The sequence below is a fragment of the Lacerta agilis genome, chromosome 17 (assembly GCF_009819535.1).
Source record: "Lacerta agilis isolate rLacAgi1 chromosome 17, rLacAgi1.pri, whole genome shotgun sequence".
NCBI lineage: Eukaryota > Metazoa > Chordata > Lepidosauria > Squamata > Lacertidae > Lacerta > Lacerta agilis.
The window spans coordinates 21,340,858-21,347,749 of NC_046328.1; positions in this window are offsets into that span (position 1 = coordinate 21,340,858).

The following is a 6,892-nucleotide window of genomic DNA, read 5'->3' on the forward strand; positions in this document are numbered from 1 at the left end:
GGGAAAGCTTATTTCAAATCTCTACTTGGCCATGAAGCTCCCGGGATCGCCTTGACCCAGTCGTTTTGTCTCAAGTCTAACCGTCCTTGCAGGGTAGTTGCGATGATAAAAAGGGGGATTTGAGAACCACCCAGGCCACCTCAAACTGGCTTGGGATGCATTTACACTAGGTTGGGAAGGATAGGCGTGCCTGGCGTGCTCTGGTCCATGGGGTCACGAAGAGTCGGACACGACTGAACGACTGAACAACAACAAAAAGTTTAGAGCATTTGCTCTCTTCACTCCTGGCCCAAACACCTCGCCCAGCAGTGTTACAATCAGCTGCAAAGACCTATCGCCATTGTCCTTTGGATTCTTCAAGGAGATTCGCTTTTCATTCCCATGTGCCACATTGATGTGCTGGGTCTCATTTCCAGGTGCTTCTTCCAAACGCAGGACTGGGAAGCAAAAGCTCTGCACTTCTCATCCTCCAGGGAGTCCCCGCAATGATCATGCTGCCCCGGAGGGCTTAGTGGGTCATGTACCAGGGTGCTGTAGTTTAAGGTTGCTGACCCGCCGTTCCTCTCACAGAGCTACAAATTTGAGAGTGGTTTAATAATCAAGCCCTCTTCCCAGGAAACCTTTAAGAATTGTAGCTGTATGAGAGGAGTGAGAGAGGCGTCTCTTAACAACTCTGAGCACCTGTAACAAACTGCAGTTCCCAGAATTCTTTGGGGAAAGTCATTCCTGTTTAAATTGCAATGATATTGTTGTAAATTTACAGTGCAGATGCAGTGTGTGTGTGAGAGGGGGGGGGCAAGAGAAATACTGCATTTATACAGCTCTTCCCTGGTTTCCAAGGGCCTAGCAGACTGAGGCCATACCAGTCAGCAACTTTTTGAAAATGACTGCATTTTAAAAAGGTGAAGGTAAAGGGACCCCTGACCATTAACGACTCTGGGGTTGCGGCGCTCATCTCGCTTTACAAGCCAAGGGAGCCTGCCTTTGTCCGCAGACAGCTTTTCCGGGTCATGTGGCCAGCATGACTAAGCCGCTTCTGGTGAAACCAGAGCAGCGCACGGAAATGCTGTTTACCTTCCCGCTGGAGCGGTACCTATTTATCTACTTGCACTTTGACGTGCTTTCGAACTGCTAGGTTGGCAGGAGCAGGGACCGAGCAACAGGAGCTCACCCCGTCGCAGGGATTTGAACCGCCAACCTTCTGATCGGCAGGCCCTAGGCACTTTGGTTTAGACCACAGCGTCACTCATTTCCCTGCATTTGAAAACAGAGAGGTAAAAAAAAACAAGCCACTATTTCGTACACTTTGCCAAGGGTTGGTCAAAGCACAGAGGCCTGAACCCCTTAACATCTTTCCAATCCCCTACGTTTTGCCTGACCCAAGTTGGCCTTTAAAAAGAGTTTGTTTTTTGCTTAAAGAAGCCTCGTAATTGTCATGTCTGCAGCACTCTTGCCAGCCAAGCATATTGTACTCTAATCCAGACAGTAACAATTAGGCAAAGCCATTATTTTTACGAGCAAATGTGGTCAGACACCGGGTGATGCATCATCCCTGGTTATCCGCAGTTCCTATGGACCGTTTCTGCTTATGTACATTCCAATGTTTCGCAGGTGAGACAAGAACATGCTCAGGAACACCTTTATTCCTACACCAGTTGTCACTTCATGAGTTTGTGAAGAGCGGATGGCACTACGGTTATTCCAACAACTGGCATTCAAAGGAATATTGCCTCTGATGCCAGAGACGGCACACAGGTAGTGTGTACACAGCCGTCATGGCTGGTGACCATTGATAGAATTTTGCCGCAAAAGACTAACATGGCTACTTCTGGTGGAAATTACTGGAATGTATGTTCTTCTTGTTCTCTTATTCTATACGTTAGGTCCGCCAGCTGCACATCTTCATAGAATCACAGAGTTGGAAGAGACCACAAGGGTCATCCAGTCGAACCCCCCTGCCAAGCAGGAAACACCATCAAAGCATTCCTGACAGATGGCTGTCAAGCTTCCGCTTAAAGACCTCCAAAGGAGGAGACTCCACCACACTCCTTGGCAGCAAATTCCACTGTCAAACAGCTCTTACTGTCATGAAGTTCTTCCTAAGGTTTAGGTGGAATCTTCTTTCTTGTAGTTTGAATCCATTGCCCCGTGTCCACTTCTCTGGAGCAGGAGAAAACCTTTCTCCCTCTTCTATATGACATCCTTTTATATATTTGAACATGGCTATCATATCACCCTTTAACCTTCTCTTCTCCAGGCTAAACATACCCAGCTCCCAGCTCTTCCATCAGTTTAAGTTGCTATTCTTTAGTTGGGACTTTGCTTGTTGACTCTGGTTGTTGTTGTTTTTTGGAAAAGTACTTTAAAACATTTTTCCCGATTCATTTTGGAAAATGGGAAAATGTTTATTGAATATATGGGGGGAATTGTGTACACTTGAAAACATTGGCAGCATTGAGATAAATTCAACAGTGTAAACAAATTTTGATGGGTGCAATAATGGAATACTGAATGGTTTAGTTTGTATAAAATATGCAGGGATTTATGATATGCAAAATGAACCATGGAAAGAGGAGGGAAGTCATTGATATTTTAAGGTTGTTTAAATGAATACTCTAAATTGTAAAACAGAAAATTTAATTTGAGAGAGAGAGAGAGAGAGAGAGAGAGAGAGAGAGAGAGAGAGAGAGAGAGAGAGAATGAAATTACTGGAATGTAGGTAGTTTTAATACAGAAGACCAAGAGTCAATATTTAAAGCAGTAGTTACTTTTATTGGGATCTCTTCCCCAACCATATAGTCTAGGAACAAACTCCCAACTCCCTCAACTCCTCCAGGAAAAAACCCCCAACACCCACCCTGAAACATTTCATGAAAAATAAGTTTAGGAAAATCCACAGCAGTCAAAATAACATATTGCCAGTTCATCACAGAGTGTTCCCATCATTCACAAGTTGGATGCAAAAAAGTCCACAGCATCAATCCAGTGACCCTCCATGCAAAGAGCTGATGCACCTATCAGTCCGAAAAGAGTTCATGCAAGGAAGCAACACATCCTGCCGCTCTAGGATGAACGACCATTTTCACCTACTGACCTTAACCATTAAGTTACGCAAGGTTCTCTGCTCAGATTCAATCATCCTAAGGAAGGAACAGCATTCAACAAAAACGGTCCTAGCCAACACTCAGTGGAGATGCCCCCTCAGACGCTTCTGGACTTCAATCTGCACCAGCCAACATGGCCAACAGTCAGGAATGATTGGAAACGACCATCGACTACTGGCTCTCCAACCAGACATTTGGGAAAGGCTCTCCAAATTTGCTATGGAGCTCTCCTGCTTTCTGGGATATGTTCTCAGTCATATATGTGTGGCTACCTAACAGTGGTGGCCACCTTTGTTTGCTTATGCACCTGCTCTGATAATGCAAGGAGGTGCAGGTCAGATGTGTGCTGGTGAGATTCTTCTCTCTCTCTCTGTTGTCCATTGCTTCGGCCACTTTCCTTTGAGCCCGAGTCTCTTCTGGTACTGGAGCTTGGGGTTGGGGGGGAGGTAGGAAGAATTTGGGCTAAAGTGTGCATGTGCTTTCGACTAAATGAAAAACGGAAACTATGTCTAGTCAGAAGCAGTATATGTCTCTGAGAATCAGAGTCGCTGGGGATCACACGGGGGAGTTCTGGTGCTCTTGGAACCTGCCTGATGGCTTCCCCATGGCATCTGGTTGATCACTGTGAGAACGGGATGCTAGATGAGAAGTCCACCACCTGTGACCATTAGGCTAAGGTGGTTGTGGGTGATGGGAGCTGTGGACCACCCACATCTAGGGACCCAAGATATAAGACCTGGAGGAGCCCTTGGCCTGATGGAGCAAGGCTAGTCTTACATCTTCATACCTGATCTGACCCAGCAGGAATAACCTCAAGTGCTTAAAATCCTGGGCATCAAACTTGGTGGGATATGCTTCTGAGCGGAGCTTAGGCCACACAATCACTTAACTGCCCTACTTTCAAGTATCATAATTATTCGTAAGTTTGGAAGGTACATCTGCCAGTTGTACGGAGATGTATCTGTTTGGCCACAGTTCTCACACAAATTCGGGGCTTGACTTGCTCTTGCTCTCAGTCCCAGGACTTGCTTTCAATACCAGGCCTCAGACCCAGACTAGGAAACTGTTAACAAAGAAGGTAGCCCCCTCTGGGAATATGTAAAGTGCATTTCTTTTTCCCGCTGGGAGAACCACAGGCGGTTCCAAACCAGCAGGGATAATGGAGAGGCTTAGAGGTAGGGGTTATGGGGAAGGCTTTTCAGCCTGGGGGCCACATGCTATAATAATAATAATAATAATAATTTATTTATACCCCGCCCATCTGGCCGGGTCTCCCCAGCCATGCTAGTGGGTGGGGAAAAGTCACAACAGATGTGACTTTTTCCTCTGTACCACAGGGCACGATCCAGCTGCAAAAAAGTCACAAATCTCCACTCCCTGCCCCCCCATCTCTCCATTGAGACAAACAAGAGGCATCACCACAGTTCATTAACATATCCCAGGCAGGCAGAAGCACTCAAGGAACTCAGCCTGAGTAGCTCAATTGGTTAGAGCATGGTGCTGCTAACACCAAGGTTGCAGGTTCGATCCCCTTATGGGACAGCAGGGGGTTGGACTAGATGACCCCCAGGGTCTCTTCCAGCTCTACAATTCTATGAAGTCATGGAACAGGATAAGTGGCCTGGGGATTATCTTGCAGACTGGACAAAAAGGCTGGAAAGGAGTATTTGGCCTACGGGCTGGTAGAAAAGGGATATGTGTGTATACGTGTGTATATTTTCCCAGGCAGGCTTGAAGCCAATAACCTCTTTTAAAAATAGCCTATTGTGCATAAATTAAAACAAAACTACTGTATAGAGAGCCAGCAATACAGCAGTCACTTTGAACACACACAATTCACTATGACAGGGCGGCCGATGCAGTTCCACAGAATGATAAATCACAGCAGCAAAGGGACTTTCATTCGTATATCTATCGCAGGTCCAGAATCCACCCTGTTTAAAAATATAGAAATGCCCAAGCAAAGACACTCATTTATATTAACCCCCCTCTGTAGTCCTGCCATTGGCTACCAGTAGAATAAAGTATAACTATGGACTAACAGTCTAGAAGACAAGATAGATATAAACACAGTTATTATAACCTGAAGAAGTGAACATTTTGTTTCAGAGGTGCTATCAAGAGCAAAAGGAAGGGGAAAATAAGAAGATCCCAACCCCTCCATGTTTGAAACTCTTCTCTAAAAAGCTCATTTTTGTGAGCAAAACTGCATATTGTAGATTAGCTGTACAAAGTCTATTATTTTTAAATATCATTATACGGTTTAGAGTTATTTATATATATATATATCTATAGCACCTTCCATATATAGGACAAGTTCTAAGTGGTTTACAAACAAACCAAAATCTGAGAGCACCTTGGGAGGGAGGAAGTACCACAGGCCAAGTATCTGACTACTAAGAACACAGAAAAGGGAACTGAAGGAGCTTTTGGATCAAGGTCACATGCCTAGCGTTGATGCAGGACCCAAGACTCAGTGGCAGGAATCCTGCAATGCTTTTTAAAAGCAGCAGTCCTTCAGCCTTTTACCCAAGCATGCATTTGGGGACCTGCTTCTTCATTTATAATTTTTTAAAAACCATATTCAGTGTATGGTGGTAGCGCTTGCTGCTGCAGCCCACCTTGGTGCAGGGTCCTGACCTACCAGCTTCAAAGACAAAGGAGCCGGCTGCAGGAGGAGGAGGTTAAGGCAGACACATTGTTCCCTAGTTGCAGAGGAGGAGCAGCAGCAGCAGCAGCAGCTTTCCCCAAAACAGGGGGAAATTCAGTGTATTGCTAAAGTTCTTACCCCTGAAATGATGAAATCTGGATTCCTATCGCACTGAGAACTGTAGGGCAGGGTGCTGGGAGCCTCCGGCCCCCACTGATGCTGCTGAATTAGAACTCCCTTCACCTCTTTATATATATATATAAAAGTCCGAAGCATTTACGTTAGGGACGATAGGGGCAGAAATCCCCCCTCAATTTTTTTTAAAGAAGTTGTTTATGTAGGTAACAGCAGCAGCTAGGATTCTACATGCGCAGAAATGGAAGGAAGAAGAAGTTCCAGCCAAAGAAAAATGGGTAAGTTAAGATAATGGATTGTGTATGACTGGCAAAATTAACAGCAAAATCAAGAGAATCTAATGACGAGTGTTTTATGGAAGAATGGATGCCCTTTTCGGACTATTTAAATAAATATCATAGCATGATGAACTCGCGAGCAGGATTTGAGCCACGAGCGGTAGAAGTAATTAGATTATAATATTGTGGTTATGATTTGATGGAAGATAGGGTGCAGCAGAAGGGGAGAAATGACAACTCACATGGGAAACGGGGTGGGAAGTCGGTAAAAATGAGAGGAAAGACAAAATTCTGTTTTGATTATGTATGTTGAAACTTAGTAAAACATAAGGGGGGGGGGAAGAACTCGCTTCATCCCCAGTAAACACAGAAGGCTTGGGATGATGGGAATTGTAGTTCTGCAACATCTGGAAGGCCAGAGGTGCCCCATACCTGCTATGCAGGATTTTGTCTCTCCAGTTCTGATTCCATTTACTTTCAAGGTTTCTTTTTTGGCTCTTTTGGACTAGCCCTCTAAACTGCTTCAAGTTGTCCCTAACGTAAGAGAGGGGTGAGGAAACTGTGGACCTCCATATGTTGTTGGATTCCAGCTCCCATCAGCCCCAACCAGCATGGGGATGATGGGAAATGCAGTCAAAGAACAGAGGGCCACAGATTCCCCATCCCTGAGAGAATTTCACAAGGATATACACTGGTTAAAATATTACTAGAAATACCGCATGCAC